Consider the following 10,942-nt stretch of genomic DNA (forward strand, 5'->3'; position numbering starts at 1 on the left):
TAAAAGGCAAATAGTAAACTCAATCAAATATCATACACAGTTAGCAGCCGGATCCTATTAAGCTTTTAAATTAGGGAGTATTATATCGTGCTCCTTTGCTAAACAGTTACGGATAAAAGTTCTCCGAAAAATCCCCAAATTTTTAGAGTAATTATATTTAATTATTTCACTTATTAATTGTTTGAAACCTGATCAAAAATGTTCGATAATTGTTTATTTTCTGTCCCAATTTATATGTACGGAGTACTAATATTGTAACATCCCGCCTTTTTCCATTTACTTTTCCGTTTAACTATTTAAGTTCCGTTATATGTTTATAACACATCTCGTTAATACGCGTTTGAATTATCTCGTTTAGGTAATTCCCGTACCCGTTTCCTAAGTTGAGGGACTAAAGTTGCCAAATGGAGAAAGAGATGACTAGGTCAACTAGTCAACTCTTTCCTCTCCATTCATTTTATCACCTCCCAAATAATACTTCACCCTTTTTCTCTCAAAACCCTCAAACCTTCAATCATCATCCAAATTCGTTCAAGAAGGATTCGATCAAAACAAATTGCATATTTGAACTCCTCGTGATCTCCTCTTCGTTTCCATACCGATTTCATCAATTTTGGGTAACTTTCTAAAATCACTAATTCTTGTGTTCTTGAGATTTTTAAGTTATAAGGTTGTTAATTAGTGTCTATGGCTCGAGTCTAGTTTGTTTATGTGATTTATATGCTCGATCTCGTTGTTTTAGTGTAACTAGCATGAACTTGAATTTTGGTGTGTTGATCTTGAAATTTGAGTGTTCATATGTTGTTTGATGCTAAGAGATCATGTTTTAATTGTGTTTCTAGTGTTACTAGCTTCATTATGATGTATAGTTTGATTAATGAAACCTCCTAAACTTGATTATGAAATTTGGTGAATTTAGATTAAGGTTTCATGAACTTAAAATGGACTTTTAATGATTTGAATGACATGGAATGTTAGTTGTAAGTGTTAGGTTGTGTTGTATGCTTAATTACCTTCAAAACGGCATATCATATGTATAAATTGGATTCCCGAAACTTAAATTAAAATTGATAAACTTGAAACTTGAAAATAAACCTCTATTGATCGCTTGACGGGATTTCGGTTATAGTATATGATGTTTTTGCTTGATGAAAAGTGCTTAGTTGCGTTCCTTGTCGAAAGAGCTTTCCGATGATATAAAATACATGTTCTAATTGTTCGCGGTTTGTAAAATGTGTTGGTTTGTGTTTTGGTTCGTGCAATTGAGAAATTCAGCAAACAGGGCCTGTAAGGCATTTGGGACGCCGTCCAGATACTTGGGACGCCGTCCCACCATTTGAACCTAGACGCCGTCTAGGATGGCAGGACGCCATCCCACCCTTCATTGTGGGACGCCGTCTAGCTCTTTGGGACGCCGTCCCATTGTGCTAAAACTGACTGTTCGCCTTGGTCATTTGACATAAAAATGTTTGCTATGCTACGGACCTCCGATTAACATGAAACTTGGCCAACATGCTCATATATGATTATATAACTTAGAAAAATTGTCGGATATCCAACCCGACCCCGTTGACTTTTCTGTTGACTTTGACCCGACCAAGTTGACTTTTAATCAAACTTAACCAAATACTTGTGCAATCGTTCTAACATGTTTTTATACTTGTACCTTGCATGAAACATGACAACTTGACTCACATGCTACATTATTGAGTCGTAACGAGCCATAGGACTAATTGAACATCTTTGACCTACCGTGTTTACCGTTATTGATACGACCTATTGTTTAGGTCAAGACTAGCATTGTTCTTTGCACACATTTACTTGTCGAAGTACTTTACTACTCGTACACTCAAGGTGAGATCATAGTCCCACTTTTACTCTTTTGCACTTACATTTGGGATGAGAAAAACATAAACGTTTCTTTTTACTAAGTGAACACAAGTACAGGAAAACAAACATTCTACATACGAGTTTGAACAAAAATCCTCAATTCGATTATCATTAGTTACACTTGCCGGGTGTAAGCGAGAACTTATGTTATATGGCCATATGGGTTTGACAAACCCTCATTCAAACGGTTCGCTACCGTTTACGAATGAAATGTATTTTCGAGAAACAGTGTATGTTCTAACACTATTGTGATGGGGTTCTATGGAAGGAATGTTAAGCATTGATAATTGGGTGCTCGTGAAACAAACTTTTGGAATGTATTACTATTATTTCATTGATGCAAATCTTGTGGTTCACTTGTACTTACTTACTTAAACCTATGATTTCACCAACGTTTTCGTTGACAGATTTCTATGTTTTTCTCAGGTCCTTGAACGATACATGATACATGCTTCCGCTCATTATTTGATACTTGCATTGGATGTCGAGTATATGTGCATTTCATGGAGCGTCTTTTGACTTTACTTTAAACCATGTCGCCTAGATTTCATTCGTATTATAACGTTGTAACTTAACTATTGGTTGAACAATTCTTGTAAACTTTGGGAACAATCTTTATTATGAAATGAAGGCGACATATTTTGGTCAAACTTTGTCTTAAAGACTTATGACCACGTAACGGGACCTAAGTAGACGGCGCCGTCAAACATGATTTGGTCGGGTCGCTACAGATGGTATCAGAGCTGGTTTAACCTTAGCCGTAAAGGTAGTCACGCGCGCCGGCTGTTAGGCCGGGCACTCATACGGACTATGCTTTTTGGCGGGTTAATCGTAGAGGGGGTTCTCACAGTGTTACCTGTGACGAGGCATTGGCTCTTACCCCTTGCGATCCCTTGGAATTTGAGGGTTGGCAGTTTGGCAGAAATGCGGGCCGTAAAATCAGTGTCTGAGGTACACTCAGTGGTCACCAAGCGGTTAGCTGGAAAGGCACTGGGTGGGTTTCTACCCCATCTGTCGCTACAGATGGTATCAGAGCGTTGGTTGTAGGGATTTAGAGTTCATTGGTGTCAACCCCGAGTCATAGGGTACATTAGTGAGTCTAGACTACAACCGGCATATAGACTTGAAGTAGGAATTACTTGACTACTTGTGCATTTATACTCGAACGCTTCTACTCATACCTACTCTTAGTTCATCTTAATCTCACGTTGTTTAATTTGATCGACGCGCCACCTTGACTATATGAAATGATGTCGAATGCACATATGAATCAGGGTAATATAATTTCCGGGATTATATTACGGTGACTCATATGAACGTTCCGACATTATGACATAAAGAATTTAAGGCGAGTCGAGGAAAAACTTCTCTTTATCTTTATTCTATATCACGGTTAGTATTATTGAGAATACTAATCAATGATATTCTTGTGTCTTGAAGGAACAATGGCTCCTCGTCGTGTACGCCGCAATGAAACTCCTGAACAAGCTCTTGAACGGATGATAGCAACCGCCGTAGATGCGGCCATGGCCGGTCACTCATCCAACAACAATAATAATAACAACCACAATAACAACAACAACAACAACAATGGAGCCGGAAACTCAAACGAGGGATGCTCCTATAAAGCTTTCATGGGATGCAAACCTCACACTTTTGATGGAACCGGGGGACCGGTCGTGCTCACCCGATGGTTTGAGCAAACGGAAGCCGTCTTTAGCATAAGCGGTTGTCGGGACCAAGACAAGGTCAAATACTCCACTCACACTTTCTCCGGAATTGCTCTAACATGGTGGAACACCTATGTTCAATCGGTGGGTACCGATGAAGCTCATGCCCTCTCTTGGGCCGATCTAAAGGAAAAGCTGATTGTTGAATATTTTCCGCGCGAAGAAACCCGAAAACTTGAGGAAGAACTAAGAGCTTTGAAAGCGGTCGGAAACGATCTTAAAGCTTATAATCAACGCTTCGCCGAACTATCCTTGATGTGTCCTAATCTTGTTAACCCCGAATCTCAAAGGATTGAGCTCTACATGCTCGGTCTTCCAAAAAGCATCAAACAAGGGGTGATGTCATCCAAACCCACTACTCATCAAGCCGCTATGAACATGGCTCGCCAACTAATTGAAACGGTTGACGAAATCGTAGTTCCGGCACCTAAGGCCGAGGATAAATCGGGCGACAACAAAAGAAAGTGGGAACCCTCCCAATCAAGCAACAACAACTTTGCCAAGAAATCCTTCACTTTCGACGGCAAGAAGGGTTATGCCGGGAACCTACCTCTTTGCAACAAATGCAACAAACATCACTTTGGTGAATGTGGCAAGTTAATTTGCCACCGGTGCCAAGGAGTTGGTCATAAGGCCAACGATTGTAAAAGTGCCACTCCCGTTGCTCGAAAGTGGCCCAATGCACCAAAGACGGGCACTTGTTACGAATGTGGTCAAACGGGTCATTATAGAAATGCATGCCCGAAAAGGAAAGATAACACCAATACGCGCGGCCGAGCTTTCAACATCAACACCGAGGAAGCCCGGGATGACACTGAACTAGTCACGGGTACGTTTCTTCTCAACAATTCTTATGTCTCTTGCTTATTCGATTCGGGTGCCGATAAATGCTTTGTATCCGAGACTTTGACTCATCCTTTTAGCACTCCACCTCTTCCATTAGATACCGCTTATACCATTGAAGTGGCTAACGGGAAACTATTAAGTGCCAACACATATTACCGAGGGTGTACGATAAACATTTTGGGTAAGGAATTTGAAATTGACTTGATACCCATGGAACTAGGAAGCTTTGATGTAATAATCGGTATGAATTGGTTAGCCAAAACGAAATCTCACATCCTTTGTGATCTTAACGCAATCCGAATTCCTATCGAGAATGGTGAACCTTTGATTGTTTATGGCGATAAGAGTTGCACCAGACTCAACCTCGTTTCGTGCCTTAAAGTTAGAAAACTGCTCCGTAAGGGTTGTTTTGCGATCCTTGCCCACGTTAAGAAAGTCGAGTCCGATGATAAGCATATCGATGATGTGCCAATTGTTAGTGACTATTCCGATGTATTTCCCGACGAATTGCCGGGTCTTCCGCCTCATCGACCGGTTGAATTCCAAATCGATCTTATTCCGGGGGCCGCACCCGTAGCACGTGCACCATATAGACTCGCCCCATCCGAAATGCAAGAATTGCAAAGTCAAATCCAAGAACTACTTGATCGTGGTTTTATCCAACCTAGCCATTCACCTTGGGGCGCTCCTATTTTGTTTGTTAAAAAGAAAGACGGATCCCTACGAATGTGCATTGATTATCGTGAACTAAATAAATTGACGGTTAAGAACCGATATCCTCTTCCTCGCATCGATGACCTCTTTGATCAACTACAAGGGTCTTGTGTATATTCGAAAATCGATCTCCGCTCGGGTTATCATCAATTGAGGGTTAAGGGGGAAGATGTCTCCAAAACCGCTTTCCGAACTCGTTATGGTAGTTATGAATTCCTTGTCATGCCATTTGGTCTCACTAACGCACCGGCGGTGTTCATGGATCTTATGAACCGCGTGTGCAAACCGTATCTTGACAAATTCGTTATCGTGTTCATCGATGATATTTTAGTCTATTCAAAAAGCGAAGAAGAACACGAGGAACACCTCCGACTTGTGCTTGAACTTTTAAGACAAGAACAACTCTATGCCAAATTCTCCAAGTGTGAATTTTGGTTAAAGGAAGTTCAATTTCTTGGTCATGTTGTAAGTGATCAAGGTATTAAAGTCGATCCCACGAAAATCGAAGCCATTAGTAAATGGGAGACTCCTACTACTCCTACTCACATTCGTCAATTTTTGGGTCTCGCCGGGTACTATCGTAGATTCATCGAAAATTTCTCTTTGGTTGCACGTCCTCTAACCGCATTGACTCACAAGGGAAAGAAATTCATTTGGGCGACCGAACATGAATCCGCATTCCAAATCTTGAAAACGAAGCTAACCACCGCTCCTATCTTGTCACTTCCCGAAGGCAATGATGACTTTGTTGTATATTGCGATGCCTCAAAACATGGTTTTGGGTGTGTATTGATGCAACGAACGAAAGTCATTGCTTATGCTTCTCGACAACTCAAAATTCATGAACGAAACTACACGACGCATGATCTCGAACTCGGAGCCGTTGTCTTTGCACTTAAAATGTGGAGACACTATCTTTATGGAACCAAGAGTACTATCTTTACCGACCACAAAAGTCTCCAACACATTTTCGATCAAAAGCAACTAAACATGAGACAACGAAGGTGGATTGAAACCTTAAACGATTACGATTGCGAGCTTCGTTACCATCCCGGGAAGGCAAATGTAGTAGCCGATGCCTTAAGTCGAAAAGAAAGAGCGGTGCCTCTCCGTGTCCGAGCTTTAAACATCACCATTCACACCAACCTTAATAGCCAAATTCGGGTAGCCCAAGATGAGGCTCTCAAGGATGAAAACATCTCTCTCGAACACTTGAACGTCCTCACCTCTCGATTCGAAGTTAAAGAAACCGGACTCCGATATTTCGCCGGAAGAATTTGGGTGCCTAGTTATGGGGATCTACGAAGCCTTATTTTAGATGAAGCCCATAAGTCACGATACTCGATTCACCCCGGTGCCAATAAGATGTACCACGACCTTAAACAACTATATTGGTGGCCGAACATCAAAAGGGACGTAGCTACTTATGTTTCCAAGTGTTTGACATGTTCCAAAGTCAAGGCCGAACACCAAAGACCGTCCGGATTACTTCAACAACCCGAGATCCCGCAATGGAAGTGGGAAGGGATAACGATGGATTTTATCACCAAGCTACCAAAAACGACGGGCGGTTATGATACCATTTGGGTTATTGTTGACCGTCTCACCAAATCCGCACACTTCCTGGCCATGAAAGAAACGGACAAAATGGAGAAACTTGCACAACTTTACATTAAGGAGATCGTAGCCCGACACGGTGTACCTTTATCGATTATCTCCGACCGAGATGGTCGTTTCGTTTCTAGATTTTGGCGTACATTGCAAGAAGCGTTGGGAACGCGTTTAGACATGAGCACCACATATCATCCTCAAACCGATGGACAAAGCGAACGTACAATTCAAACCTTAGAGGACATGTTACGAGCTTGCGTGGTTGATTTCGGAAAAGCTTGGGACAAGCACTTACCTCTCGCCGAGTTCTCTTACAACAATAGTTATCACGCGAGTATTAAAGCCGCACCTTTTGAAGCGCTATATGGCCGCAAATGTCGTTCACCTCTTTGTTGGGCCGAGGTAGGCGACGTGCAAATCACCGGACCCGAACTCATTCACGAAACCACCGAGAAAATCGTTCAAATCCGAGATAGGCTTAGGACGGCCCGAAGTCGTCAAAAGAGCTATACCGACAAACGACGCAACGATCTTGAATTTCAAGTCGGTGACCGAGTAATGTTAAAAGTCTCACCTTGGAAGGGTGTAATCCGTTTTGGGAAACGCGGGAAGCTAAATCCGCGGTATATTGGTCCTTTCGAAATCTTGGAGCGCATTGGAACCGTTGCTTATCGTTTAGATCTTCCGCCTCAATTGAACTCCGTTCATCCTACCTTCCATGTATCTAACTTGAAAAAGTGTCTTGCCGAACCCGATATCGTCATCCCTCTCGAAGAACTTACTATTGATGACAAACTTCATTTTGTGGAGGAACCGGTTGAAATTGTGGACACCTCCGTCAAGACATTGAAACAAAGCCGAATCCCGATTGTCAAGGTTCGTTGGAATGCCAAAAGAGGACCCGAGTTTACTTGGGAAAGACAAGATCAAATGCAAAGAAAGTATCCTCATCTATTCGTGAATTCGGAAACGCAAGATCTCGAGGAAGAAACAACGACTACTACGCCTACTTAAATTTCGGGACGAAATTTCTTTTAAGGTGTAGGTAATGTAACATCCCGCCTTTTTCCATTTACTTTTCCGTTTAACTATTTAAGTTCCGTTATATGTTTATAACACATCTCGTTAATACGCGTTTGAATTATCTCGTTTAGGTAATTCCCGTACCCGTTTCCTAAGTTGAGGGACTAAAGTTGCCAAATGGAGAAAGAGATGACTAGGTCAACTAGTCAACTCTTTCCTCTCCATTCATTTTATCACCTCCCAAATAATACTTCACCCTTTTTCTCTCAAAACCCTCAAACCTTCAATCATCATCCAAATTCGTTCAAGAAGGATTCGATCAAAACAAATTGCATATTTGAACTCCTCGTGATCTCCTCTTCGTTTCCATACCGATTTCATCAATTTTGGGTAACTTTCTAAAATCACTAATTCTTGTGTTCTTGAGATTTTTAAGTTATAAGGTTGTTAATTAGTGTCTATGGCTCGAGTCTAGTTTGTTTATGTGATTTATATGCTCGATCTCGTTGTTTTAGTGTAACTAGCATGAACTTGAATTTTGGTGTGTTGATCTTGAAATTTGAGTGTTCATATGTTGTTTGATGCTAAGAGATCATGTTTTAATTGTGTTTCTAGTGTTACTAGCTTCATTATGATGTATAGTTTGATTAATGAAACCTCCTAAACTTGATTATGAAATTTGGTGAATTTAGATTAAGGTTTCATGAACTTAAAATGGACTTTTAATGATTTGAATGACATGGAATGTTAGTTGTAAGTGTTAGGTTGTGTTGTATGCTTAATTACCTTCAAAACGGCATATCATATGTATAAATTGGATTCCCGAAACTTAAATTAAAATTGATAAACTTGAAACTTGAAAATAAACCTCTATTGATCGCTTGACGGGATTTCGGTTATAGTATATGATGTTTTTGCTTGATGAAAAGTGCTTAGTTGCGTTCCTTGTCGAAAGAGCTTTCCGATGATATAAAATACATGTTCTAATTGTTCGCGGTTTGTAAAATGTGTTGGTTTGTGTTTTGGTTCGTGCAATTGAGAAATTCAGCAAACAGGGCCTGTAAGGCATTTGGGACGCCGTCCAGATACTTGGGACGCCGTCCCACCATTTGAACCTAGACGCCGTCTAGGATGGCAGGACGCCGTCCCACCCTTCATTGTGGGACGCCGTCTAGCTCTTTGGGACGCCGTCCCATTGTGCTAAAACTGACTGTTCGCCTTGGTCATTTGACATAAAAATGTTTGCTATGCTACGGACCTCCGATTAACATGAAACTTGGCCAACATGCTCATATATGATTATATAACTTAGAAAAATTGTCGGATATCCAACCCGACCCCGTTGACTTTTCTGTTGACTTTGACCCGACCAAGTTGACTTTTAATCAAACTTAACCAAATACTTGTGCAATCGTTCTAACATGTTTTTATACTTGTACCTTGCATGAAACATGACAACTTGACTCACATGCTACATTATTGAGTCGTAACGAGCCATAGGACTAATTGAACATCTTTGACCTACCGTGTTTACCGTTATTGATACGACCTATTGTTTAGGTCAAGACTAGCATTGTTCTTTGCACACATTTACTTGTCGAAGTACTTTACTACTCGTACACTCAAGGTGAGATCATAGTCCCACTTTTACTCTTTTGCACTTACATTTGGGATGAGAAAAACATAAACGTTTCTTTTTACTAAGTGAACACAAGTACAGGAAAACAAACATTCTACATACGAGTTTGAACAAAAATCCTCAATTCGATTATCATTAGTTACACTTGCCGGGTGTAAGCGAGAACTTATGTTATATGGCCATATGGGTTTGACAAACCCTCATTCAAACGGTTCGCTACCGTTTACGAATGAAATGTATTTTCGAGAAACAGTGTATGTTCTAACACTATTGTGATGGGGTTCTATGGAAGGAATGTTAAGCATTGATAATTGGGTGCTCGTGAAACAAACTTTTGGAATGTATTACTATTATTTCATTGATGCAAATCTTGTGGTTCACTTGTACTTACTTACTTAAACCTATGATTTCACCAACGTTTTCGTTGACAGATTTCTATGTTTTTCTCAGGTCCTTGAACGATACATGATACATGCTTCCGCTCATTATTTGATACTTGCATTGGATGTCGAGTATATGTGCATTTCATGGAGCGTCTTTTGACTTTACTTTAAACCATGTCGCCTAGATTTCATTCGTATTATAACGTTGTAACTTAACTATTGGTTGAACAATTCTTGTAAACTTTGGGAACAATCTTTATTATGAAATGAAGGCGACATATTTTGGTCAAACTTTGTCTTAAAGACTTATGACCACGTAACGGGACCTAAGTAGACGGCGCCGTCAAACATGATTTGGTCGGGTCGCTACAAATATTTAAACTTAAAAATATAAAAATATTTCTAACAACCTAAAATCTGCGTAATCTATTTACAGTCCAACTTTTATCTTAATCATTTCTTGAACATGTATTGTATCTATGTTAAAACTAACGAAACGTCAACCGAGTGTCACTGACGTTTATTGATTAGGCTCGGAATCATTTATTTTTAATATATTCTCTTTCTATATATAAACACTTTTAAATAGCAAGTTTAACTACTAAAATAAACATATAATATATTAATCCAATTATAATATATATAAATATATATTTAAATATATCTATATATCTATTTACAAATAATTGTTCGTGAATCGTCGAAAGTAGTCGAAGGTCAATTGAATATATGAAACAGTTCAAACTTTTTGAGACTCAATCTTTACAGACTTTGCTTATTGTGTCAAGAATACTAAATCGTATCGAGAGTTTGGTTTAAAATTAGTCGAAATTTTCCGGGTCGTGACAGCATTACATGAAGCTACTCGGGAATATTTTTGGTTGAGATCAATGACACAACTCATTACTGATTCTTCTGGACTAGAACGCGATAAAAGTCCAATAACTATCTATGAAGATAATGTAGCTTGCATAGCACAGATGAAAGAAGGGTATATCAAAAGTGACCGAACAAAACACATACCTCCTAGATTTTTCTCATACACTCAAAATCTCATTAAGGACAACCAGATTGAAATGAGATATGTTCAGTCCAGCAAAAACTCT

The 10,942-nt window shown here is 39.8% G+C and overlaps 2 long non-coding RNA genes across 2 annotated transcripts; both read left to right on the top strand.

Moving 5' to 3' along the window:
* Positions 1–438: 438 nt before the first annotated feature.
* LOC139898382 (uncharacterized) lies at positions 439–2,516 on the top strand. The gene is made up of 3 exons (XR_011777001.1): positions 439–617; positions 1,788–1,854; positions 2,317–2,516. It is a non-coding gene; the product is annotated as an uncharacterized lncRNA (long non-coding RNA).
* Positions 2,517–8,025: 5,509 nt separating this feature from the next.
* LOC139898381 (uncharacterized) lies at positions 8,026–10,103 on the top strand. The gene is made up of 3 exons (XR_011777000.1): positions 8,026–8,204; positions 9,375–9,441; positions 9,904–10,103. It is a non-coding gene; the product is annotated as an uncharacterized lncRNA (long non-coding RNA).
* The last annotated feature ends 839 nt before the right edge of the window (positions 10,104–10,942 follow it).

This window comes from Rutidosis leptorrhynchoides, chromosome 3, assembly GCF_046630445.1.
Source record: "Rutidosis leptorrhynchoides isolate AG116_Rl617_1_P2 chromosome 3, CSIRO_AGI_Rlap_v1, whole genome shotgun sequence".
In the NCBI taxonomy this organism is placed as follows: domain Eukaryota; kingdom Viridiplantae; phylum Streptophyta; class Magnoliopsida; order Asterales; family Asteraceae; genus Rutidosis; species Rutidosis leptorrhynchoides.